The 26,395-nt window shown below is 42.0% G+C and overlaps 1 long non-coding RNA gene across 1 annotated transcript in view; it reads left to right on the top strand.

The window, feature by feature from the left end:
• Window positions 1–23,578, top strand: part of LOC138806297 (uncharacterized) — a 67,484-nt gene extending 43,906 nt beyond the window's left edge. Inside the window, exon 3 of the long non-coding RNA XR_011365771.1 lies at window positions 23,351–23,578. This is a non-coding gene — a long non-coding RNA (uncharacterized lncRNA). The remainder of the gene's footprint in view (window positions 1–23,350) is intronic.
• The last annotated feature ends 2,817 nt before the right edge of the window (window positions 23,579–26,395 follow it).

Genomic DNA, 26,395 nt, shown 5'->3' with positions numbered 1-26,395 from the left:
ATTGGTGGATGTTGAAGGATACCAGCTACTATGGTACTGACATTCAGGGAAGGACACATACAACAAGATATTCTAGGAGAGTTATTTATTGGACAGTAGTGCATGCCATTTTCCTTAACTATCACCTCATTGTTCTGATGTTTTAGACTCTGCTATTTATTTCATCATTAAATTATAGGCTTTGAAAAGCAACCCATTGTGACTGGCAATCGAGTGGTTTCCTATTACCCATCTGCCACTGCTTGGGAAAAGTCATCTGAGGAAATGTAATGAGATCACTGGGGCAGCCCCTTTTCAAGGCTAATTATTCCAGTACACTCTGTGTTGCGTTGTTATTTTTAACTTACTAATATTAGCTTTTTTCTTCCTAAGGCAACACAGGTCCACTCAATTTTCCTGAATGTCAGAAACACAAATTGCAACTTAATTTTTTTCTTATTTACTGAGAAACTATAACCCTTATGTCCAGCCCCATTTTCTCTTTGATGACATTGTGAAATAGACTGCACACATTTTCATGTGGCTCAGCCTTTGGGGAAGAAGGCTGTTAGAGGTTGATGGTTTAAATTCCAATGGGACAACAATGGCTTCCTGAGTCATCTTCCTGCTATGCAGTGACCCCCCTCAATCTGTTCTCAGTTCAGCACCCACGATGATCCTGTTGCTAAGATGGCAGTGGCTTATGTCAGTGTCTATGGTTTGGACACGACAGGTTGTATATAAGGCCATGTATTGGACATTTAGCCACTGAATCCATATGTTAATGGCCTTTGCAAGTAAGGTTTTTTTTTTTTTTGGTCAGTCGTGGGGCTTGACCTCTGGACCTGGGTGCTGTTCCTGATCTCTTTGGCTCAAGGCTAGCGTCAATTCTGGTTTTCTGGTGGTTAATTGGAGTTAAGAGTCTCACAGACTTTCCTACCTGGGCTGGCTTTGAACTGTGATCCTCAGATCTCAGCCTCCTGAGTAGCTAGGATTACAGGCTTGAGCCACAGAGATAGTGTACAGAGGGGTTACAGTTACATGAGTAAGGTAATGAGTACATTTCCTATCAAGCATTGTTATCTCCTCCTTTGTTTTTCCCCTACCATCCTTTCCCTCCCCACCTCCCCAACTCCTCCCTTTCCCCCACCCCCCCAAAGTTGTAAAGTTCATTTTCAACCTAGTGTCCTGTACATCTCATTTTTACAATGGGTCAACCTGTATCCTTATTTCAGGATTTTGTTATTTCCCTTCCCCTCCCCAAATTAGAAAAATGTATAAACAAGATACAGGGCACTGGAATCAACCTACAAAAGAACATACAAAGAAGAACATACAATATACAGAAGAACATACAAAAGAAACAAAAAAATTCACATAGTACATTATAAATGTATTATTAAAGACAACAACAAGAAAGACTGTCTAGATTGTGAGCATGATAAAGTGTTCACTATGTAAGTGCTTTCATTATAATATGACTCACTGCTTCTTTTAAGGGCCAGGGACTATGTCTTTATGTATCTCTGTACTCCCAATGCCTGGCACAAGGATGTCAGCAAGTAAATATTTGTTTATAGTTTAAGAAAACTGTAAATTGTCTGAGAGAAGAGATGGGAGTTCCATACTCTTACAGTTTAGTTCTAGTTACCAAATAGGTACTCAAAATACATTTAAAAACAATGTAAGTGTATTTATTTTATTTGTTTTTATTCTTTTGCAAGTATATTTAAAAAACATAAAAAAGCTGTAAGTTGTGAATTTTCTGATATACTGATTCTGATTCTCTGTTTAAATTTTGGCCTTCATGGCCTACCTCCAGCAGTATTTTTTTTTTTGTTCGGTCATGGGGCTTGAACTCTGGGCCTGAGCTCTTTCCCTTAGCTCTTCAGCTCAAGGTGAGCACTCTACCACTTGAGCCTGAGTGCCACTTCTGGTTTTCTAGAGGTTTATTGGAGATCAGAGTCTCACAGACTTTTCCTGCCTGGGCTGGCTTTGAACCTCGATCCTTAGATCTCACCCTCCTGAGTAGGTAGGATTACAGGTGTGAGCCACTGGCGCCCAGCTCACCCGTGGGTTTTTGTTTTTGCTTTGTTTTTGTTTTTGTTTTGACAGTCCTGGGGCTTGAACTTGGGCCTGGGTGCTGTCCCTGAGCTAGGGTTCTACCACTTGAGCCACAGTGCCACTTCCAACTTTTTCTGTGTATGTGGTACCGAGGAATTGAACCCAGGGCCTCATGCATGCATGGCAAGCAATCTACCACTGAGCCACCTTCCCAGCCCAAGAAATGGGTTTTTAATTTATGTCTTCATTTTTGAATACTGAAAAAATAGACCATTCATAGTCTTTCCTGTGTAATTAAGAATTCCAGCTGAGTATGAGTGGCCTATATCTCATGTCTTTAATCCTAACTACTAAGGAAGGAGGCTGAGATCTGAGGATTAGAGCCATCCAGGCAGACATAGCCATAAAAATCTTATCTCCAAATAACTAACAAAAAGCTGAAACTGGAGGTGTGGCCTAAGTGATAAAGTGCCAGCTGTGAGAGAAATAGTTGAGAGAAAAAGCTGAGAGAGAGAGCATAAAGCCCAGAGTTCAAGCCTTAACATCAACCTCCATTAGTACTATTAGCAAGTTGTTACATGGAACTAAGTATATGCATGGTAATATTTCCACAAATAAAGAAAATAACTTTCTTTCTTTATCTTTTTCTTTCTTTTTGGCTGGTCCTGGGGCTTGAACTCAGGGCCTGGGTGCTGTCCCTGAGCTTCAATGTGCTCTTCTAGCCCTTTACCATTTGAGCCACAGTGCTACTTCTGACATTTTTTGAGTAGTTTATTGGAGATAAAAGTCTCATGGACTTTCCTGCCTGGGCTGGCTTCAAACAGTGATCTTCAGATCTCAGTCTCCTGAGTAGCTAGGATTACAGGTGTGAGCTACTGGCACTGGACTAAGGAAATAACTTTCAAAACCCTGAAAAGTCTGATTGAATTGTGTGATGATGATGATGATGATGATGATTTTGGCAGTACTGGGGTTTGAAATTATGGCCTCACTCTTGCTAGGCACACAGTTGGCCTCTTTAGCCATATACCTCAGTCCTCCTCCTACCCCCTTTTTTTCTTTAGTTTGCCTGTGATAGGGTCTTACATTCTTGCTAGTGCTGGCCTCAAACCTTGATTATCCTACCTGTACTTCCTGAGAATCTAGAATTACAGGTGTGTATTACCGTGCCCAGCCCAAATTTATTTTATTTTGCACAAGTGACTTCTTTGCATTGAGAGATACTTTATTAGGCCAGGGCCTTGGTAAATGTGTTCTTTTTATCTTTTAAAAATCCCAGAGGGTTTCTCTCTTTGGAAGATTGGTAGTTCACTCCCCTGGGGGTTGCTTGCTCTTCGGTAGGCCCAATTTTGTGCCCAAAAGTTTGCCTCATTTTTACTTACTTCCCAAAAAGCCAACAGACAGGTTTTCCCCAGAGTGCCCCTGCTGTTCTGTGCCATTGTGAGGAGTTAACCCATAGACAAATTACACTCTTCTGCACCACTGCGTTCCTTACTCTTTTGGGATGGATGTGTTTCAGCTGTTTCAATGTTTGTCTATTCATTCATTCTCAGGTAGTGGAGGTTGGTACATGCCGAGTTTGTGCTAGCCTATGCCACATAGCGAGACTATGTAAGAAAAAAAGATACATTTTTTTTTTGTTGTTGTTCCTGGTACTTCTTTATAGTCTGCACGCACCCTTTGGCCACTTGGTGAGCATAGTGTTCTGTGGTCCTTGCCTTAGAGAAAGGTGACTTAGAGAAAAGAGCAATGAAGAAAGGAGGATATTCTTAGGAAGTTTCCAAAGCTTAGCCAGCAGAAAAGGCAGATCCTTGTGTGTAAGTCAGAGATCTGGGAAATAAGGAAGGACCAGGTTTCTCAGAGCTGGAGGAGAGGGAAAGGCCAGGAAGTGAGTAAAGAGAGGAGTGAATAGGGTGGGTGTGAGTGGGGATTGGATGAGGGCCAGACCCAGGAGACGCAGAGTTGGCATCTAGAGGCCACCAGGCTCCATTGCTGAATGGCTTACCCACCATGGGAATCAAAAGTGGCCACATCTGGGTTGGAATGAGGGCTGTACCTCTCACAGGAGCTGCACTAGAGGGTTTATTGTTGGTGTCTGATGAGGATTCCTTTTTAGACAGCATATTCTCCAATTACTAGCATGAGTACCCTCGACCCTTATCTGTGTCCAAATAACTTTTCTCCATCCAGTGGCATTTACAGCTTTTCCCCTTTGCTCTTATATCTCTAGTTTGGCTCAGGGTGATAATGTACCCATTCAAAATTTCCTAGGCTCCTTCAAGTTCTTGTGGATAAGTTCTGCCCAATGAGTTGTAAGTGCAAGGTTTTCCTTTTCCATTGGATGAAGTTTCTAGGAAAGTTGTTATTTTCCTAAGGAAAAATGGGTAGCAGTCCTTTGCCTTGACTTTTCTCCTGGAGAATGCCAGCCATTTTGCAATCATTTGCTCAAGATAGCAGGACAGCAACACAAAAGGAGCCAGTTCTTTGAGTGGTCATGTTAGTTAGGGCTGGCTTACTTTCTCCTCAATTTCCTGTTACATGAGGACAACTAGCTCCTCCCTCACTCCACGGTTTGGTTTATGACATATGCAACTGCGACAGGCCTTGGGAGTCGGTAAAGATGACCTAACCTTCATTAGAACGGCTGTGATTGATGGGGGATGTGGTTCTAGAGATCCTGGAGAAGACATGGAATGGTATAGAAAGCCTCCTAGAGCCAGGACACTTCCATTATGGAAGAAAGCATTCACTTCCTCCATCTCAGTTCTACCTTGCCTCCAAGGTTGAGGGGTATTGGTGGCTTGTCCAGGTAATGGATGGCTGATGTGGTTGGCTGGCAGGTCTGTCGCACCTCCATGCTTTCTTTTCTATAAGAGGATCTCAAGAGCTGAGCTCCTTCATATTTTGTTTTGTGTTCTGCTGAAATTAGTTGAGTATGTGGCTTGTCAAATTAACAAAATCTGAGGGTTTTTGAATGGAAGTGAACAAGGTTTAAACAAATGAAGTAATATGAGAGAAAAACCCAGATGGTAACTAAAAGGATGAATCCTGATGTTTCTAAATGACAGTTCTCTTAATCTTAATTATTAATTGCTAAATTGAATGCAACAGCTTCATGTGTTTTCATATTGTTTTGATTTATTCATCATCAGTGTAGTTAAAGGAAATGGTCAACACAAAGGAACCCTGTGTAAATTTCTGTGTTGATCAGCAGATACAAGGAAAGGCCAGTGTTACTACCATGAAAGTACCAGGTTGGGCTGAGAATGTTCCAAACTCTGACAGTGTGAATGCCCTGTGACTCTGCCAATAAGAAGTAGTGTCTTGGTGGGTGTTGGTGCCTGTAATCCTAGCTACTCAGGAGGCTGAGATCTGAGGATCACAGTTCAAAGCCAGCTCAGGCAGGAAACTCTGTGAGACTCTTATCTCCAATAAACCACTCAGAAAACTGGAAGTGGTGCTGTGGTTCAAGTGGCATAGTGCTCGCCTTGAGCTGAAGAGCTGAGGAACAGTGCCTAAACCCAGTGTTCAAGCCCCACTACCGACGAAAAAAAAGAAAAAAAAACGAAAAAAAGAAAGAAAAAGAAATAGTGTCTTGGCATGGAAATCTGCCACGGATACAGTGCTTTTCTATGAAACAGAGTTCATGGAGAGTTGGCTGGGCAGTCAACTCTGAGCACCTTCAGTATGTCAGTGATTCATTTACTCCTGCATGTGGTCCATTGACTTTTGGAACAGCACCATCTGGTGGCCATCATTTTTTCCTGCAGGCAAATGAAACCAGAATCTCTTTTGGGAGGGATTGTGGAATCAATGTTTGGCATGTTTTTGGTGATTCTGTACCTTTCCTTTCTTTCTTCCTTCCTTCCTTCTTTCCTTCCTTCCTTCTTTCCTTCCTTCCTTCCACCCTTCCTCCCTCCCTCCCTCTCTCCCTCCCTCCCTCCCCCCTCCCTCTCTCCCTCCCTCCCTCTCCTTCCTTCCTTCCTTCCTTCCTTCCTCCTTAATTTCTGTGAAAGCTTCATGTATTCAATGTTCAGTGAAATTCTACTGAGTCTTGTGCTGGATTTCTTTCTTTTTTTTTATTGTGAAAATACCGTACAGAGGGGTTACAATTACATGGGCAAGATAATGAGTACATTTCTTATGAAGCATTGTTGCCTCCTCCTTTGTTTCCCCTTCCCATCCCTTTCCATCTCCACCCCCACCCCCAGCCAAAGTTGTAAAGTTCGTTTTTCGACATAATGATTTGTACATCTCCTTGTTGCAATGGGATGGATTTCTTTTGATACTATTAAAACTCTTTTGGGGATTTTATCCATTGGAAATGGTGGTAAGACTTGTAGGAAAGGCACACTTACAAATCTTTCCCTTGTAGACCTATGTTTTGTAGACCACTTGGAAGGAAAGAAGGAAAAACAACAACAACAACAACAACAACAACAACAACTTTTTGCTGGGTGCTGGTGGTTTATACCTGTAATCTTAGCTACTCACGAGGCTGAGATCTGAAGATCATGGTTCAAAGCCAGCCCAGGCAGGAAAGTCTGTGAGACTCTTATCTCCAATTAACCACCAGAAAATTGGAAATGGTGGTGTGGCTTAAAATGGTAGAGCACTAGCCTTAGACAAAAAGAGCTCAGGAACTGAGCCCAAGAACTCAGTTCAAGACCCACAACAGACAATGCCCCCCCCCAAAAAAAACCCCCAACCCAACTTTTCCTAACTCCACTCAAGGTAAAAGAGAAACTTGCTGTCAATATTGGGGCTGAAGTGTATTTTGGGATTCATTTAAAAATTTTTTAGAAAGTTTTTAAAGCCCGTACAAAACGGAGAAGCCATATATACTTCTAAGCATTGTCTGCATCTCTGTCTTCTATCTCCCTCCCTTTTCTTTCTTTATTCTCTTTCTTTTCTTTTCTCTTCCATTCTCTTTTCTTTTTGGGACAAGTTCTTACTACATAACACAGGCTGACCTTGAACTTGATTTTCTCCTGCCTCAGCCTTACAAGGCATGTGACATCACATTTATCTGAGAAGAACATTCATTCATTGCTTATTGAACATTTATTAAGCACCTACAGTTAACAAATATAATCTCTTAAAGAGTATTACATTTAGTGAAGGGAGAGGAGCAGAAACATTTAACAATGGATGATACATTTTATAAGACTTAAATTCCAGGGTTGGGAAGTTGGCTCAGTGGTAGAGTGCTTGCCTTGCATGCATGAGGCCCTGGGTTCAATTCCTCAGCACCACATAAGCAGAAGAAAAAAAAGCTGGAAGTGGTGCTGTGGCACAAGTGGTAGAGCACTAGCCTTGAGCTGAAGAGCTGAGGGACAGCGCTCAGGCCCAGAGTTCAGGCCCTACGACCGTACCCCCCCCAAAAAAAACTTGGTAAAACTTTGGGGAGGTGGGGGGAGTATGGGAAGGGATAGGAAGGGGAAACAAAGAGAAGGCAACAATGCTTGATAAGAAATGTAGTCGTTATCTTGCCCATGCAATTGTAACTCCTCTGTACCATATTTTCACGATTAAAAAAAAAAAAAAAGACTTAGATTCCATCACTTTAACCCATACCTTTGGGGAAGACAAATTGGGCAAAGATCCATCCAATTTGCTGTGTGTGAATATCATGTAGGGGAAAATACTTCATAGCAATCATGAAATAATTCAATGGTTTATATATAGTGCCTTAAAGGTGTATTTTAGATGATACTTTAAATGTTTCCTCTATTCCACTCTTTTGTGAACAAAAAAAGTTGATATATTCCTACACACACACCAAAAACAAAAAAAGCAGAAAAACGTGGAAAAGGCAACATTTGGCACACACTGGAGGCACACAAGTATTTGAAAAATGGACATGTATAATAACAGTAAGGGGGAGGAGAAATTAAAACAATTTCTTATGTGAATATGATTTAGATTGTCCATTTTGGAACTCAGTAAGAAGCACTCCATTCTAGCTATGAGCATATCAACAAGTGTACATCTTTCTATGATTTTGTGGGTGAAAAGGGAATGGTTTACCCACAGAATGCTTGTTGGAGACCATGTCTTCTCATTCCTTCTAGCAAAGTACTGGGACAAATGAGTTGAACATGAAAGTTGTAGAGTAAGGAATTACAGGTTACTTCGCTAAAGAAAACTGTCTTGACTGAAAGATGGTTTCCCCCTTACTTTTCTGTTTGTCTGGAGTACAGATTTTAATTACTAGAGCTCAGTAGAGGGACAAGGTCTGCTAAAGATAGGGGTGGGCATCGGTGGCTCACACCTGTAATCCTAGCTATTCAGAAGGCTGAGATCCGAGGATAGTGGTTTCTATGCTGAAAAGTCCCCTTGATACTCTTATTTCCAGTTGTGGTAGAGTGCTAGCCTTGAGCGAAAAAGCTCAGGGACAGCACCCAAGCCCCAAGTTCAAGCCCCACGACTGACAAAAAGAAAAGACAAAAGGAGTCAGGGTCCCCAACCTTGGATTGTCAATTTCTTGCCTTCTTTTATGAAGGAGAGATAAGCCAAATGCCAACATAAACAATTCTTTCCTTTTTTTCATTGTATTTTATTATTATTATTTAAGTGTACAAAGAAGTTACAATTCTGTAAGTCAGGTTATGAGTACAGTACTTTTTGGTTAATGTCACCCCTTCCTTCATTCCCACAATCCTCATGTTCCCCTTCCTGTCCCTATCCTCATCCACTAATCTTTTTTTTTTTTTTTTTTTTGCCAGTCCTGGGGCTTGAACTCTGGGCCTGGGTGCTGTCCCCCAGCAATTCAGCTCAAAGCGAGCATTCTACCACTTGAGCCACAGCATCACTTCCAGCTATTTTTGGTGATTAACTGGAGATAAGAGTCTCATGGACTTTCCTGCCAGGCAGCTTCGAACTGTGATCCTCAGATCTCAGCCTCCTGAGTAGCTAGGATTACAGGCATGAGCCACTGTCGCCCGGCTTCCACTAATCTTTTAAGTCCATGGGTTAGCAAATTTTTTCTTTAGATGCCAAAGGCAAAGTCTATACTCTAAATCTATAATCTCTATATTCAGAGAAAATGCAACTCTACTATCCCTGTTCAGAAGCAGCCACAGATATTACATATGCAAATGAGTGTGGCTATGTTCTAGTAAATATGCAGCTAACTGCAGGACCTTGTTTGCTTGTTCTTGCTTTAGTCCACAAATTCAAGAGGGATAAAAAATACCTTTTGTTTACCTAGTAGTTGGTGGTGGCAAGATATTACACTCCAACCCTGTCTCCCACTTGAAAGAAAAAGCAGCACTAAAATCCTTTTGAGTGATAATTGCTTGAGAGACTGTGAAAACTCCATACATGGATCAGGCATGTTGATGCACATTTGTAATCTCAGCTACATGAGAAGTAGAGGTAGGAAGATCCTAGTCCAGGCCAGCCCTAGTAAAAAGCATGAGAGTCCACATTAAAAAAAAAAAAAGAGGGGCTGGGAATGTGGCTTAGTGGTAGAGTGCTTGCTTAGCATGCATGAAGCTTTGAGTTCAATTCCTCAGTACCACATAAACAGAAAAAGCTGGAAGCAGAGCTGTGTCTCAAGTGGTGGAGTGCTAACCATGAGCAAAAGAAGCTCAGGGACGGTGCCCAGGCCCTGAGTTCAAGCCCTAGGACTGGCAAAAAAAGGGAGGGGGAGTTAGATTATGGCTCAAGTGGAAGTTCAAACACTAGTACAAAAAGAAAAGGCAAGGAAAGGAAAACTGCAAGTATTTCTTCTTTTTTAAAATTTTATTTTATTATAAAGATGTTGTACAGGGGGCTGACAATTAAATATTTCTTCTTTTGATCAGACTAACCCATGATGATTCCTATACTCTTCTGCACCTCAAACTGCAAGGTAGAATTTGCAGGGCTGCCTCTCCTTTTTCATACACACTCATGGTAGAGTTTAGAGAGATGCTCTCTTGCAAGATGCTCTCTTGAGCATCTCTCAAGGACAGAGAGATGCTCACTTTGCTCCAAGCCCGCTGGACTGGTTGAGCAGGAAGAAGGCTTGAGAGGAGAGCAGGCACGGGTTAGAGGGGATCTTCATTTCCAGTCAGGGGCTGCTTCATCTGGTGGAGGCTGCAGAGGTGACCAGGTTGCTTCTACAGTGAAGCTTTAGCATCCTCTCCCAGGAGGACGGATGCCAAAACTGTGGCTAGAAACTCTGGATAGGAGCTACTTCTGCTGTTCTGCAAAATTCACAGGCCTTCTGGAAATTCACTCTTTCATCTTTCCCTATTTATCTCATTTGCTCCGCATCTGGCATAATACACAATGCAAATGAGACAGTGCATGAGTCTAGTGTATTCTAGTATGCCCTTGTTTTGCTTGTTTCCTTTATGCAAAGTCCTTGGAGACCTATGTGTTCTGGAATTCTGACTATTTTGGATTTCAGAAGAGTAAAACAATGTCCATGTTTGTAAGTTCTGGGCAAGTACCTTTAGACTGGACACATTAACATCTGTGTAGATGCTCAGTACTGACAAATAAAAACTACAAATAGTCTGATTTACTTTAGGTCAGGTTTTGATGTCAAAAGCAGGAAGGAAAAAGAAGAAAGGTTGCCAGAGATTGGATTTCAGAAGTGTGAACAGAGATTGTGCACCTGTATCTGGCCTTCCTCAAAACACCAACTTCCTGCCATTCATGGTTCCTTTTACTTCCAAAGCCTATCTGCACCTTGCCAAACTTCCATGGAGGACCTTCCCTGTCCCTCCTGAGAATGCTTGCTGTGCTGCCTTACACACCATGGCTGCTTGCTAACTTTTTGTTACCTAGACAACAACAGTCTTGGAAAGAGAGACATTATGTATCAGCTTGTTGATGAACCTAATTCGCAGAAGGTGAAGGGCTTGCTGCAGTGACATGGAGAGTTCTTTGTCCTTGATTTTTATGTATTTGTTCCCAAGATAATTGATGGCCATCAATCAATAAGAGTGATGGCTTAGAAGGAAAGGAAGCTGGGACTAAGTTGTGGTTCTCAGCAGGGGGTGACTCTGCCTCCTGTCTTCCCTCCCCGGGGTGGCCAGGCCCTTGACAATGTCAGGACATACTTTTGATTGTCACACTGAGGGGAGAGTGTCACTGACGTCTAGTGTGCAGAGACCTGGATGCTGCTAAACACCTTGCTGCACAGGACAGTTCTCACAGCCACAGCTGGGAGCCAGTAGAGTTGAGGGAGAGAAAATTAGCCTAGTTCAGAAAAATCCCCAGGTGAAGCTCTTGAATTGGGAGACCCATCTCACTGCTCTCCGTATTAATGACTCCCATGGTCATTTCCTTCCACCTGACTTCTGGTACTATGTGCACCCACCTTTATTCCCCACACCCTGCAAACCACATCTGCCCTGCCCTGTTGCCCTAGAGTGAATGACTACCTTCTCCTACCTGGGTGGTGGGTTTGAGGTTCCAGCCCAGGATGAGTGACACCAGGGCTCCTGGAGGGATTTTTTGGGAGTGTTCTCTCTAATGTAAGAGTTAAAGAAATAGAAAACCTAACAAAATGATAAAATGAACATCTTTAAATCAGAAAGATGACTTCACATTTTTTGCCTCATTGTCACTTTGATTGGGAACTGGGAAAGGCAAACTTGGGCCTTCGTGATTTAAAACAAGTATAATGTTATTGTTATTAAGGTTTTGTACAGAGGGGTTACCAATTTCATAAGTAATGAATACAATTCTTTTTGGTCAATGCCTTAGTAACTTTTGAATCACCAGCAGAGGGCAGCCGTTGCTTACCTAAGAGAAAAGCTCGAGTTCTGCTTGGGCCTTAAAGTGGGTAGAAAAATGCCAGTTGCAAATCCACAGGAGCTCACATGGCCTGATCCAGTCTCTCCTGGTCATTTCTTACCTCCCTGCCTTGGTAGACAGGATGGTAGTTACATCAGTTATAGTCTTGCATCTGAGAAGATTCCAGTTCTTTGTTCTTGAGATGATATAAAAATCTTTAATGGTTTCCTAATTGAAAATAATGCATCCTCATTTCGAAAACTTGAAAAAAAGACACGCACACACACACACACACACACACACACACACACACACACACACACACACACACACACGTAGCCAGAGATGGCCATTGCTATTATACTTTTGGTTTTTCTCCTTTTTCAATTTCTTTTCTATTAAAATTTCTGAAATGTATTTGTAGCAAACACATCTGAAGGGCTTCTGACATGCTGAGAAATGTATAAATAAACCACACTTTCTTGTTTCTGTGCCTTTGCTCCTAGCTCAGCCGGGAACTCTTTCTCTGATCTCTGAAAAATCCAAATCCTACGGATTCTTTAAGGTCAAGCTCCAAATATCTTGCTTGGTTCTCCTCAGCAGGAATTGAGCTATTTTCTCTGATTTTTTTTGTCACTGTGTCTATGACTTTTAGGGAAGTTACCACTTTCTGCCTTACGTATTATGATTTTATTTTGCATATAACCAAATCTTCCTAAATTGTGGGAATCTAATTTTATCTCTCTATCCTCCACAGCGCCAACATGAAGCCACAGCCTAGTAAGTAGCCATGTTAGTAGAAAGGAAAGAGGGTAGGGAGGAAGGAAAAGAAGGAAGGAAGGAAAGAGTAAAGGAAAGAAGGGAAAAATGAAGGAAACTTTTTTTTTAATAACTGGCAGCAAGCAAGATAGGAAGGCATTATTCCAGTTTTACAGGTAAGACGAGGGCTGTCTCAAGTGCCATTTGATGGGATTTTTTTCTGATCCTCTCAGAAGACAGACTTTTTTTTGAGTGTTATTGTGGGCTGATTTGTAGCTTACAAAATGATATATTGAAGTCCAAACCTCCAGAACTTGTGAATGTCACCAACATGGAAACAGGGTCTTCACAGATGCCATCAAGTTATGTCAAGTTCATACTGGAGGGTTCAGAATGGGCCATAAAACCCAATGATGTCATGAGAAGGGGGAGATTTGGACAGAGAAATAATACAGGAAGCGGTTGCACCCTGTGTGATGGAGGTGGAGGCAGGAAGTGGAATGATGCAGCTACAAGCCAAGGAAGGCCAGACTGCTAGCAGCCGTTGTCAGAAGGGAAGAGGCAGGGAAGGATTCTTTCCTCTCTCCTTCAAAGAGAGGATAGCTCTGAAGTCCAGGTAATTTCACCTTTAGATCCATTAGAACTGCAATAGGAGGAATTTCTGCTGAATTAAGCTATCCACTTTGTGGGCTAGCCCAAAGAAATAAATTTATCATGCTAAGAATGCTTAGGGACCCCGGACCCAGGGGAGTGAAGGAAAGCCCTATGGACACTTGGAAGCAAGTAAACTGGTGAGGGTTACCTAGAAGTTGTTTGATGAGTTTAAAAACAGATTTTAGTACAGGCAAATTTTTCCTTTTCTTTAATTTATTGTCAAAAGTATTAGAAAGATAGACACTGGTGGTTCACATTTGTAATCCTAGCTACGCAGGAGGCTGATATCTGAAGACAATGGTTCAAAGCTAGCCTATGCAGGAAAGTCTGTGAGACTTTTATCTCCAATTAAGTACCGGAAAACTAAAGTGGTGTTGTGTCTCAAAGTGGGAGAGCAATAGCCTTTGACAGTATAAGCTCAGAGAGACCACCCAAGTCCTGAGTTCAAGCCCCATGACTTCCAAAATGAAAAAAAAAATGTATTAGGCTTTGGAAAGAAGTTTGAAAGATGTGGCAAAATTAAGTGCTCTAGTTTGTGTGTCATCATCTTGACTATTTCTTTTTTTAAAAGTTTTATTGTAAAGATGCTGTACAGAGGGGTTACAGTTACATGAGTAAGGCAATGAGTACATTGTTATCCCTTCCCTTCTTTCTTGTTGTCCTACTATCCCTTCCCTCCCCCTTGGCTATTTTTAAATGTATATAACCTCAGTCAGCTTCTTGTTAGTTCCTAAACTGTTTCTGTGTGTTATGATAGGTTGCCATGGATCATGTATAAAGATGAAAAAGAGTAGACAACAAGGCCTAGTTCTTGGAATGCAGATAAGGATTCAGCACAACCAGCCATTCATTTACCCATCACTGCCCTACAGCTTTACAGGACTCTGAGGGTTAAACTACAAATGGGGAAATTTTGTCAAAGTAGGGTAGGGAGTTTCCTATCTGAAATAAGACCAACTTCTTCCTCTCATCCCCATGGTTTAGACACTGTGAGACTTTAGACTTAAGACAGAGGAAGTCCCTCCCTCCCTCCCTCCCTCCCTCCCTCCCTCCCTCCCTTCCTTCCTTCCTTCCTTCCTTCCTTCCTTCCTTCCTTCCTTCCTTCCTTCCTCCCTCTCTTTCTCTCTCTCTCTCTTCATTTTTCTCATCCTCACTCTCCTCTTTAGTAGTACTAAGGGTTGATCCTAAGACTGCTCAGATACTAGGCAACCACTTGTCACTTGGGCCACATGCTCAGCCCCAAAGATCAATTCTTAGGAGAAAAGAAGCAGCTGCTGGTTTAGTTGAGACTACTTTGTTAAATGTGTCCATCATGTTCCATGGAAGGAAAAATAGGTCAGGGGCACCTACATGCCTCTCCTTAAGTTTCTAGGAGATTCCCTCATATGCCTCCACCTTTTCAATAATTAAGAAGATGATGGTGACAGTAACAATAATCTCTCACAACTGAAACAACAACAAAAAACATCACGTACTTATCCAAAAGGGTTTCATCTGAGGCATCTAGCAGTGTCTGGCACATAGTATCCACTCAATGAAAGTTTCCTGAATGGAGAAATTTGTGGAACTAGATCTTTCACAGCAGAGATCCAGCTATTGCTTTGTGACTTGAGTGTGTTTCTGTAATTTTCTGGCAGGATAACTAGGAGTGAGAGAGCTCAGTGGGTTCTGACAGTTTGTGGCTGAACTCACCAATTCAGAGCTGTGATGAGATTTGTGTCCCATATTAGCCCTGTCATTTCAGGGCTGAGCATTAACATGCTGAGCATATTAGTGGGTTAATAATTGTATCCTAGGCAGAGATCTCAGGGCCGCTGTGAAGACATCCAAACCAAGGCAGCGATGATGACTGTACAAGGACAATGACAATTCTTTTTCTGAGTAGTTTATTGGAGATAAGAGTCTCAAGGATTTTCCTGCCTGGGATGGCTATGAACAGTGATCCTCAGATCTCAGCCTCCTGAGTAACTAGGATTACAGGCCTGAACCACTGGCACCTGGCTGAGAAATATATTTTGAGGAACAAAATAAAGAAATCCATTTTAGCCATGTTAATTGGAGATGTCTGTTAGAATACTAAAGATCATTTTCTGATGTCAGATCTCTCCTGATGTGAGATTTGTGTGTAGATAAAACACAGAGAAAGAAGAGAGAGAGCGAGATTGAGAGCGAGTGAGAAAAAGAAAGGGAGAGGGAGAGGGACAAAGAGAGAGAGAGAGAGAGAGAGAGAGAGAGAGAGAGAGAGAGAGAGAGAGAGAGAGAGAGAGAGAGAGAGGAGAGAGAAAGAGACTATTTAATTTTGAGCAAAATTTCCTGGGTATTATTATATCTTTAGGAAGATTCATCAGGGCTGGAAAGGTGGCTCAGTGGTAGAGTGCTTGCCTTGCATGCATGAGGCCCTGGGTTCGACTCCTCAGCACCACATAAGCAGAAAAAAAAAGCCAGAAGTGGTGCTGTGGCCCAAGTGGTAGAGTGCTGGCCTTGAGCTGAAGACCTGAGGGACAGCGCCCAAGCCCAGAGTTCAGGCCCCACAACCGGACCCCCCCCCCCAAAAAAAGAAGATTCATCAAAACGATCTTACGATTTTCAAATCCTGTTATTTTGGATTCCAACTCCATAATTGGATACTCAAGAAACTACCAAGCAATATGTCCACCCTAAGAAGCTTGTCGGCATCTTCACCTTCTCACAAAGGCATGGTTATCTGATACGTTCATTCTCCAACACCAAGAGTATGATAGGTCCTCAGCAGGAGTTTTTCATTACTGTGTGCACTTGTTGCTGAACAAAAAGTGGATAACTGTTCTGCCCTGGAGGTATAACACTGTGGCTTGCCATGAGAAATCACCTCCATGGTATAAGAAGTTTAATCTAAAGAGATAATCATGTAAGTAGGTCAGAGGCACAAACCTACCCCCACTGGGACCATTATTACTTAGCCACCTACCTTCACTGTGAAATCCAGGGACTTGTCTCAGTGTTTTGTGTTACTCAGCCAACGCTACCTTTCATAGCCTCTCCTGATTAGACAATCCTCATTTCCTGCTTCCTTCACTTCCTCTTCCTCAGGTCATTTGCTGACTTTTCCTCTCTCCTTCATCCCTTAAAGACACTCCCCATATGGTTCTTTTGTATTTTCTTGTCCCTCCTTCCCTCCATTCCATTCCTGCCTCCCTTCCTCCCTTCCTCTCTGTTCTTCCCTCTATGAGGCAAGATCTTTTTTTTTTTTTATTGTGAAAATACTATACAGAGGAGTTACAATTACATAGGCAAGATAATGAGTACATTTCTTTCTTTTTTTTTTTTTTTTTGTCGGTCGTGGGCTTGAACTCTGGGCCTAGGCGCTGTCCCTCAGCTCTTCAGCTCAAGGCGAGTGCTCTACCACTTGAGCTACAGCACCACTTCCGGTTTTCTGGTGGTTTATTGGAGATAGGAGTCTCACGGTCTCTCCTGCCCGGGCTGGCTTTGAACTGCGATCCTCAGATCTCAGCCTCCTGAGTAGCTAGGATTACAGGTGTGAGCCACCAGTGCCAGGCTTGATAATGAGTACATTTCTTATCAAGCGTTGTAGCCTCCTCCTTTGTTTCCCTTCCCATCATCTGAGACAAGATCTTGCTATATCCAATCTGGTCTCTGACTTGTCATCTTCTTGCCTCAATCTCACTCCAGAAGGTTCTTGTATTTTGTTGTCTTTTATTTTATTTTTTTGTGCACACTTCCTGGGCCATTTTATTTTCAACCTTCACTCTCTCTACCACTTAATCCAACTCTTATCTCAGGAGCCTCTTTTTATTGTCCAGTGATGATTAGTCATCTCTGTTTGTGGCTCTTTTAGATTCTCCACATGAAATGTCTAAAATTGAACTAATTATCTTCTTTTTTATTGTGGAAATACCATACAGAGGGGTTACAATTACATGGGCAAGGTAATGAGTACATTTCTTATTAAGCATTGTTACCTCCTCCTTTATTTCCCCTTCCCATACCTTCCCTTCTCCATCCCCCTTCTTGATTCCTCCTTGTCCTTATCTTCTTTAGTTCCATCATTGATCCATTTGAGCTAGTAAATCTCAGGGTCACTTCTTTACTTCCATATTGTATACTCTTATAGTGCAGCTCCAAGGTGGGCTCGGATTATCTCTACCTCCCCTGGTACCATGTACCATGGCTGGTCTGTGTGACCAAAGAGTATGAGAAAAATAGTGGCCTGTGACTTCTAAGGCTAGATCATGAGGAAAACTACTATACTATAGTCTCTTTTATATTATAAATTCTGGAGAAAGCTAGCTGCCATGTCTTGAGGAAACCCAAGAAGCCACATGGAAAGGTTCATATTGCAATGATCTGAAGGCTCTTGCCAACAGTTAGCATCAACTTAGTAGCTTTGTGAGTGGCCATTGTGGTAGTGATCCTCTGGGCCCAGTTAAATCTTCAGATAATGACAATCCTGGCTGACTCCTAAGCCAGGGTTGGAGAAATGCTAAGCCAGAAAAACCTGCTAATGTGTGCTAGAACCTCCTGACAATTGTGATACCATATATATTTGTCTTCATGTTAGGTTAATACATTTTAGGATGGTTTATTTATAGGAATAGGTGACTAAATTAGTTACTAAATACTTAGCTACTAAATTCTTATTTTTTTTTTTTTGTTGGTCGTGGGGCTTGAACTCTGGGCTTGGGCACTGTCCCTGAACTCTTCAGCTCAAGGTGAGTGCTCTACCACTTGAGCCACAGTGTCACTTCTGGTTTTCTAGTGGTTTATTGGAGATAAGAGTCTCATGGACTTTCCTGCCCAGGTTGGCTTTGAACCTCAAACCTCAGATCTCAACCTTGTGAGGATTGCAGGATTACAGGTGTGAGCCACTGGCGCCTGGCTAGCAACTACCAAGTTTTTTTTTTGTTGGTCGTGGGGCTTGAAATCTGGGCCTGAGCACTGTCTCTGTGCTCTTTAGCTCAAGGTGAGTGCTCTACCACTTGAGCCACAGCACCACTTCCGGGTTTCTAGTGGTTTTTTGGAGATAAGAGTCTCATGGACTTTCCTGCCTGGGCTGGCTTTGAACCATGATCCTCAGATCTCAGCCTCCTCAGTAGCGAATTACAGGCGTGAGCCACTGGCGCCCGGCTTTTTAAGACCATTTTTGATTACTCACTTTCTTTGTTTTTAGCATTTAGTAAATAAAATGATTACATGAATAATATGGAGATGGTATAAAGTGACCATGGTGAAGAGTTTTCTGAAAGTACTATTAGCTAAATGAAAATTTGCAGATAAAACAGTTATAAACTGCCAGTTGAAGAGATCAGAGACTGAAATGGCTGCAGGATTATTCATTTAATGTAGTAAAACTTACTAAGGCTAACCACAGGAAGTCTGAAAAGGTAAGTTTGGCTAGAGAGGATAGTGTCTACTAAGAAAAAGCATGTAACAGGTATGGTATCATGTGCCTGTAGTCTCAGATTCTTGAGCTTCTTTTGCTCAAGGCTAGCACTCTAGTACTTGAGCCACAGTGCTACTTACATCCTTTTCTGTTTATGTGGTACTAAGGAATCAAATCCAGGGCTTCATGTATGCTAGGTGAGCACTCTACTACTATGCCACATTCCCAGGCCCATCCCCCCCACCCCCCCTGCTACCTTAAGGATATAAATCTGGTCCTGCTCCTCTTCTCCTATATCAGTCAGGGTGGCCTGTGTTTTTACTTCAGGGAGAAAACCACCTTGCTAGTCACCAGTAAAAATGTTCATTTCTTACAGATCGAGTCTCTCATGGTAATCACTCAGGAGACCAGGCAATAGAGAAGCTACTATCTTAAAATTGCTGGGCATTAGCTAGAAGTAAAAGAGAATGTGCAGAACACTTACTGGCTCTTTACTTCCATCTAGAAGTGACCCATGCTATCTCTATTCAATTGGTCAAACAAGCTCCATGATCACTTCTTACATCATGTAGGGAGAGAAATTATATCCAGGCTGCTACCTGCTTAAAACTGGTTTCACCTCTTCTTCAGGCTAGACCCTATGCAGAGCATGCAAAATCTTTTGTGATTTAGGCTCAGTCGACCTTTTTTAAAACTCTCTCTCTCTCTCTCTCTCTCTCTCTCTCTCTCTCTCTCTCTCTCTCTCTCTCTCTCTCTCTCTCTCTCTCTCTCTCTAATATATTTCTTTGTACTGGGGATTGTACCTAGGACATTGCACTTGCTAGACAAGCACTTTGTCACTGAGCTACATCCCAGTCCTTTTTTATTTTTTTAAATAAAATCTCCGGATACAATCTTCTTAACTTTCCATGCAATACTCTACTCAATTGCTCTGAGTTGCGCTCCTTTCTAGAATGTTCTATGAATTTTCTCACCTCTGTACCTAGCATGTGTTAAATATTTTCTTTTTTTTTTCTCTCCAAAGCCACATTTATTTACACTTGGACTTCCAAAACACTTATTTGAGAAGTTTGGCATTTCATAATCACCCATCTTGATTGATATGGCTGTCATAAAATCTTTCCTTTTTGAGGCAAGGTCTTGCTTTGTAGCCCAGGCTGGCCTTGAACTCTCCTTTCTCCTGTGTCAGCCTCCTAAGACTTGGATTACACATGTGCACCAACACTACTAGATGCACATGGACTGCACATGTTTTATTTAACTGGCCCACACATCCTCATTTCTTAAGGCCTTATTTTCTTTCCCTATGAAGCTGTCCCTGAATTCTCCAAGTCGTCATTCCTTCCTGTAAATGCCTCCATAATAGCGCAGATAAGAAGCATGCTGTGCTATCCCAGGACAGGGGTTTCATTATATCCCAAGTAGGAAGCTGTTTATTTTCACTTGTTTCTTCTCAAGTTCTGTTAGAATAGGAATAGCATGGCTCAGGCTAAGCACAGAGCCTGGCACATCATAGAAGCTTAAGAAATACCTACTGAATGATGCAAATACCCTCTTTCACAACCCCGGAAGCTTAGTCATATGCACCATATTCTCTTGAAAGATCCATAGCTTTTAAGGAACTTCTGTCATTTTATTTCTTCCTACTATGTAAATTTACTTTTCTTACATCCTAATGAAAAGCTGACTTTGCCTTGAAAACTCCAATAACGTTAATCATGCCAGATGAATTTCTTTTTTCTTCTGGGTAACTTTAGTTCTGACTAAACCCTTGCTTGTGATCTTCAGCTAATTTCTTTTTTACTTTTACTTTTTCTTTTTTTTTTGGGGGGGTCTGGTTGTGGGGCCTGAACTCTGGGCCTGGGTGCTGTCCCTCAACTCTTCAGCTCAAGGCTAGCGCTCTACCACTTGAGCCAGAGCACCACTTCTGACTTTTTTCTTTTTGCTTATGTGGTACTGAGGAATCGAACCCAGGGCCTCATGCATGCAAGGCAAGCACTCTACCACTGAGCCACCTTCCCAGCTCTTTTCTTTTCTTTTTTTTTTTTGAGTCCGGTCGTGGGCCTGAACTCTGGGCCTGGGTGCTGTCCCTCAGCTCTTCAGCTCAAGGCTAGTGCTCTACCACTTGAGCCATAGTGCCACTTCCGGCTTTTTTTCCTGCTTATGTGGTGTTGAGGAATCGAACCCCAGGGTCTCATGCATGCAAGGCAAGCGCTCTACCACTGAGCCACCTTCCCAGCCCTTCAGCTAATTTCAAAGTCAGTTAAGGCCAGTGTTTACTATGTTATCTCTCTGTGAGACACAATGTTTTGCACTGGAGATATGAGGGAGAGAGGAGAGACATAATAGATTTTGTGCTCAGTGAATGTCTACTACACTTCACCCATGTCTTCAGTATGCAGGGATATTGAGGTTCTTTCATGAAGGCTGACATTCCCATATACATGTTTTTCAATAATCTGTATAAATCCTTTGTTGGGAAGAGTCTTCCTTTTCAACACCTATGAAAGGTGATGTACAAAGGGGTTACAGTTACACAAGTCAGGTAATGAATATATTTCTTTAAGGACAATGTTAACCCTTCTGTTGCTCGTTTCCAGTTTTTTTTTCCTGTCCCTAACCACAAGTTGTATAGTTCATTTTCAACCTCATGTCTACATAGTACACACTTTGTCCCTCCATTTCTATGCCCTCCCCAAGACATATAAAGGAACAAACAAGAGAAAAAGAAAAGAAAACAACGACAATAACAAACCTCTTGTTTCCATGTCCTGGAGTTTATTTCAATAAATATTATTTTATATGATCAGAGCACATAGATGTTCCTCCCCTAAGACTACCCTGCATTTGAATGCCCAGAGTCCTATATAACTTATCATGTCCCAGTGTATTTTAGAGCTAGCTTCCACATATGAGAGAAAAGTGTGCCATTTGTCTCTCTGAGCTTGGCTTACCTCACTTAACATGCTTTGTTCTAGGTTCATCCATTTCCTCGCAAATGACATAATATTATTCTTTCTAAAGGCTATGTAAAATACCATTGCGTATAGGTACCACATATTTTGGATCCACTCATCTATTGTAGGGCATTTGGGTTGTTTCCATAACTTGGTTGTTGTGAATAGTGCAGCAATGAACATGGATATGCTAGTGGCTTTACAGTGTCCTAGCTTGTGGTATGGCTGGGTTGTAGGGAAGATCTGTGTTTAGCTTTGTGAGGAATCTCCAGACTGCTGTTCAGAGTGGTCCAAACCTCTTAAAAAATTAGGATGTGACTGGGGAATGCTAGCACTTTAGCTGATTAGCACCTAATAACAACAGATTAATGAAATTTTGGAGTAGAAATCTGAGAAATGGGATGTGGTATCTTCTAAGTCAGAGTGAATTAGATGTGGCTTGATCTGGGATGATATAAGGTTGGGTGGGGGTTGGGGAATCAATCACCTTAGAGTAGTTGGGACCTTTTCAGGGGAGTTCAATGTTCCTGAAACAGGGAAGTCATTGAGAAGGTGTGTAGAATCAAGTGGTGTCCTATTCAATATGGTAGCCTTTGATCATATGTGAACCTTTGAAAGGTGTCCAGTCTGCACTGAAATGTTTAATGAATATAAAATACATAATGGATCTGGAAGATTAAATACAAAACATAAACTCACTGTTTTCATCTTGATTATATATTGACCTGGTGCTATTTTGGATTTGTTATGGTAGGTTAAATATGTTATTTAACTTAACCTCATCAGTTTTTTTTTTTTTTTTGTCTGTGGGCCTGAACTCTGGGCCTGGGCAATGTCCCTCAGCTCTTCAGCTCAAGGCTTGGGCTCTACCACTTGAGCCACAGTGTCACTTCCGCTTATGTGCTGCTGAGGAATGGAACCTAGGACCTCATGCATGTAAGGCAAGCAATCTACCACTGAGCCAACTTCCTAGCCCTAGCTTTTAGTTTTTTTTTTTTTAATTTTTGGAGACAAGATCTTGCTATGTAGCTCAGGTTGGCCTCAAACTTGTGAGCCTCTTTCCTCTGCCTCCTGAGTGCTGATACAACAGACATATGCTATTATGCTTAGCATAATAATAATGTCTTCATTTCTTTTAATGGGGCTACTAGAAAACATAAAATTCTATTATATGGTTTGTGTTACATTGTACCAGATAGCACTGGTCTAGAATTTGACATTTCCCATTCAGTTTTTTGTTGCTCTCATCTTCCCTCTTTTATTTCTTCCCTCTCTAGTAGTAAAGAATTTAGAAGTAAAGAAGGGAGTACAAGGAAATTATTACCCTATTGTGTGATAGGTACTTTATAACACCATACAGGGATATTTTAGGTGGTGGGGGCACTTGATTCTGAGGAGCTGGTGGGACTTGTACTGAATTTCAATCAAATAGGTCTCCAACCTTATGGCTGTAATTACTTACAAGAAGGCAAACTCCTTATGCATTCCAAGGGGACCATGGCCATTTCTTTTTTTTAATTTTTATTTTTTATTGTGAACATACTGTACAGAGGGGTTATAATTACATGGGCAAGATAATTTCTTATCAAGCATTGCAGCCTCCTCCTTTGTTTACCCTTCATATCCCTTCCCAGCCTCCCCCCGCCACCCACCTCCACCATGGCCATTTCTATATGTTGGGAGGAGAATGAGAAAGGAAACAGAACTTAAGGATTTGAGACCTTATAGGGTATAAAACTGTGGTTCTATGCTTCAGGTGGGTTATCTTCTTTTCATTATCTTCACAGACTGATGGGTTATATGTCATCTCTAATTACAGGTAAAGAAACTAATGCTTGGAAATACACTGGGAGGTTCTCTGTTCTGAATGGAGTTGTTGGAAGACCCTGTGGGTTGCCCTTCATCGGCATAATTCTGCCTGGCATCAGTGCAGCCACCTTGTTAGCAGCTTGAAGATGCAGCCAACAATGGACATGACAGAGATGAGACTAACCACTGCATTATTCACCTGGGCCTGAGCCAGTTATTCTAAAGTTGGGATTGCCTTTAGTTGGAGGAGTCATCTGTTCCGGACTTCTGAGACACTTGGCCATGTGACAGCTAAATAAAACTATGGCTCTGTTATGGAGGAGAAAGAGGAATGTTTTGAAAGGGAACTAGCAGTGGCCCTTATATAAAGCCAGTGTAATTCTATGTGGTTCAGATGATATCTTTATTATTATTTTATGGCAGTTCTGGGAGTTTGAACCCAGGCTCTCATACTTGATAGGCATGTGAGCTGCTACTTCAGCCATACCTATAGCTTTTTTTTTTTTTTTTACTTTGGATTATTTTTCAGATAAGGTCCTGAGCTTTTTTTCCAGATTCACTTTAGACTACAATCCTGCTACCTCTGTTTTCTGTGTAGCTGGGGTTATAGACATATACCATCATGACCAGTTTGTTTGTTTAGATGGAGTCATTAACTTTTTTTGCCCTGCTGACTTTGAGCCATGATCCTCTGAGCTGCGCCTCCTGATAGATAGTTATTTTGATGGACTATGTAACACAAAGGAAGTAAGATGTTTGATTATCAGAGTAGTTAAGAAAGCCATAGCGAGCTGGGCGCCGGTGGCTCACAGCTGTAATCCTAGCTACTCAGGAAGCTGAAATCTGAGGATTACGGTTTAAAGCCAGTCCAGGCAGGAAAATCTATGAGACTCTTACCTCTAATAAACCACTAGAAAACCAGAACTGGCACTGTGGCTCAAGTGGTAGAGTACTCTCCTTGAGCTGAAGAGCTGAGGGACAGCACCCAAGCCCAGAGTTCAAGTCCCATGACTGAAAAAAAAAAGAAAGCCATAGTGAATAGAAATGGCTGTCCACCTATTGAAGTGTCCCAGTCACTGATATATTTATAGCTAGGTGTTGGTAGCACCGGTAACCCTAGCTACTTGGGAGGCTGCTATTGGGAGGATGGCAGTTCAGGGCCAGCTTGAGCATACATATGAAATTCCCTCTTCCTTCTCAACCAATAGTCAGGGGCAGTGGTATATGCCTATCATTCCAGCTATGTGGATGGCTGAGATTGGTGGACCATGATTTCAGGTCAGCCTGGGAAAGAAAGGCTGTGAGACTATCTCTATAGAAGAAGCTGGGTACTATGGCATGTATCTCTCATCTCAGTCATGACAGAAATTGTAAAATAGGCAGATGAGGGGCCAGACCTGGGTAGGAAGTGAGAACCTGTCTCATCAGTACAAAAAAGGCCTAGACTTGTGACTCACTGGTAGAGTGCCTGTCTAGCAAGCAGAAAACCCTGAGTTCAAACCCTAGTATCCTCCTCCAAAAAAGTATTTATATATAGGACTTCTACTGCTGTTATTTTGCTGATGAAACACATCCTTCCACAGGGAAAACAGATGTTTGGAGCCAGAGTTTAAAAAGGAGCAGGAAGAAATGAATTCAAGTTTTGCTGCATAATATTCAGGTGTTTCATCAACTTAGCTGCTGGAATCCCTGGAGAGAAGGTAAGATGCTCTGAGTCAGATGTTTATACATAAGTGGTAGATCAAAATAAATTAGCCTTTTGCTACACTGTGCAGCCTGTGGCGGTGTTTAGTCACATCAGATTTCTTATTTATTCACATTAACAGTAGGAACTCACAGGGTGTATATAACAGATAGGAGCGGATCCAGACCACACTCTCCCTTGGGAATAGTGGGACATTTTGAAAATTCTTGATTATTCACAGCAGAGGGATAAGAGTAAGAGCGCAGCTCATAAGAAGGTGGCAGCCAAATGGATTTCTTTATAGCAACTGTGACTTTCATATGAACTAAGCATATCTGCTATTTCAGTGCTGAAAAAAATCAGTTGTTAGAATTAGAAATGGCTCTGTTTTCCTCCTTTTCTCTTCTGCTTATCTTTGGACCCTTTCTCACTTTGCTGAAACAACCCCATGCCTTTGCCTGTGCTGTTCCTTCTTAGAATGCCCTTTCCTGCTTTGCTTACCTGGCACACATTTTTGTGAGTTTCTTCCTCACTCATGATTTCCTGCCACTGATGCGATTGAAGTGTTCTATTGTCTTCATCCTAAATAGAAGCCCTTTGCTATTTCCAACAAACCATTCTAGTTTTCTGGGACTGGGGTGAAGATGAAAGGTATCTAGGGATGCAGGTGTTTGGTGCTTAAAAACCCCAAAAATTCAGGGAAAGAAAGATGATTTGGAAATCCTAACCCACCAGCCATTCTTCAGTGGCCACTCTTTTAGAACAAGGAAAGAGAGACTGACGGGTGGGGAAGTAAGAGGTAACCAGTGAGGGGAAGGTTGAGTGGTGACAATATTATCTAAATCCTTACCCTTTAGTCTTCAAAACTTATATCCAGCCTGACACCGGTGGCTCATGCCTATAATCCTAGCTACTCAGGAGGCTGAGATCTGAGGATTGCGGTTCAAAGCCAGCCTGGGCAGGAAAGACCGTGAAACTTTTTTTTTTTTTTTTTTTGGGTCTGGTCATGGGGCCTGAACTCTGGGCCTGGGTGCTGTCCCTCAGCTCTTCAGCTCAAGGCTAGCGCTCTACCACTTGAGCCACAGCACCACTTCTGGCTTTTTTCTTTTTGCTTATGTGGTGCTGAGGAATCGAACCCAGGGCCTCATGCATGCAAGGCAAGCGCTCTACCACTGAGCCACCTTCCCAGCCCAAGGCCGTGAAACTTTTATCTGCAATAAACCACCAGAAAACTGGAAGTGGTGCCTGTAGCTCAGGTGGTAGAGCACTAGCCTTGAGCTGAAGAGCACAGGGACAGTGCTTATGCCCAGAGTTCAAGCCCCATGACCGACAAAACAAAACAAAACAAAAAACATTTATATCCAACCATCT

Source organism: Dipodomys merriami, unplaced genomic scaffold (genome assembly GCF_024711535.1).
Source record: "Dipodomys merriami isolate MVZ:Mamm:240054 unplaced genomic scaffold, mDipMer1.0.p SCAF_4, whole genome shotgun sequence".
In the NCBI taxonomy this organism is placed as follows: domain Eukaryota; kingdom Metazoa; phylum Chordata; class Mammalia; order Rodentia; family Heteromyidae; genus Dipodomys; species Dipodomys merriami.
Note: the sequence above shows the minus strand (reverse complement) of the source record. Positions and strands in the feature narration are given on the sequence as shown.